General features: G+C 42.1%; 1 pseudogene; it reads right to left on the reverse strand.

Moving 5' to 3' along the window:
• Window positions 1-305: 305 nt before the first annotated feature.
• Window positions 306-1,070, reverse strand: LOC129697753 (golgin subfamily A member 6-like protein 24; annotated as a pseudogene).
• Window positions 1,071-1,376: the final 306 nt, after the last annotated feature.

The raw sequence follows: 1,376 nt of genomic DNA on the forward strand, positions 1-1,376 counted from the left end.
AGATGAAGTTTTACTCATCTTATTCAGTTCCAATAGGCTTTCAAAGCAATGAAATCAGGTGGACCTTGATTGTGGAATTGATCCAACTGCTGATTCATTTGGAGCTGTTTTTTCTCTTGGTCTAGAGCTCATCATCTTCAATGATCTAGAGCTGCTCTTGAACCGTTACATTCCAGTATCTCCTTCTTTGATTTGACCACAGCCATCTTTGTGTCTAGTTCCAGTTCCTGTCATCGCCTCAGCAGCTCCTGTCATTGCCTCATCTGTTCCTTTTGTAATGTCATCTCCTCCTTCATCTGTTCCTCTCATCGTCTCATCTCTTCCTTCATCTGTTCTTCTCGTCGTCTAATCTCTTCTTCTTGTCGCCTCATCTGTTCCATTTGTCGCCTCATCTCCTCTTCTTTTTGTTGCGTCATCTCTTCCTTCATCTGTTCCTCTCATCGTCTCATCTCTTCCTTCATCTGTTCTTCTAGTCGTCTAATCTCTTCTTCTTGTCGCCTCATCTCCTCTTCTTTTTGTAGTGTCATCTCCTCCTTCATCTGTTCTTCTCGTCGTTTCATCTCTTCCTTTTGTCGCGTCACCTCGTCCTTTTGTCACGTTAGCTCTTCTTCTTGAAGCCTCATCTCCTCTTCTTGATGCTCAATCTCATGTTTCATCCTCAATGCATCTGCTTCTATTGACAGAGCAGCTAGATCAGCTTCAACTCCCAAATGAGCAGAAACCCTTGATACCGAACTGGCTGTGGAACCAGATTTATGTCCTGATCCTCGTGTAGATACTTTCGAGATATTATCTCGTGGTGTTATCTCATCTTCCTTTCTGACACCTTGTTGTCTTGTACTTCCAGCTGCTAAGCTCGTAAAATATGGTATAATAACTACCCCTCTGCCATCCATGAAACCATTGAATATCTTTAGCTTGTCTTCCCACCACTGGGTGTGACTTATGCGTTCTTCCCGAGACGACTGTGAACACAGAAGCACATTTTGTATCTTTCCAACCTCTCGGCAGAGGTTCCATAGATGGCTCATATTAGATTTCACTTTGACCGTGTTCTGTACTGATTCCATTAGTTTCTTGTTTCTCAATTAATCTGGTAACCTGTTTCCATAATTTGTTTCTCTCCTTCTCAGTTTCTTTCAAGTAAGCAACATGTGTATTATCTGTTTCTTCTCGATACATGTTCACTGTAGCTTTCAATTGCCTCATTAACTTGTTCCCATATTGAGTTTTCCTCCTTCTTATTCTCCATCAGACAGGTAGGTTGTCCTTGATTAAGCTAGACCGCCACTTTGTGGTTCCTCAGGCATGGCTCTTTCTTCATCTTCTGGCTCCATGATTTTAAAGAGGTCTTGGCAGATTGCTAAGTCTTTAAA

The sequence above is a fragment of the Leucoraja erinacea genome, chromosome 1, assembly GCF_028641065.1.
Source record: "Leucoraja erinacea ecotype New England chromosome 1, Leri_hhj_1, whole genome shotgun sequence".
NCBI classification, from domain to species: Eukaryota; Metazoa; Chordata; class Chondrichthyes; order Rajiformes; family Rajidae; genus Leucoraja; species Leucoraja erinaceus.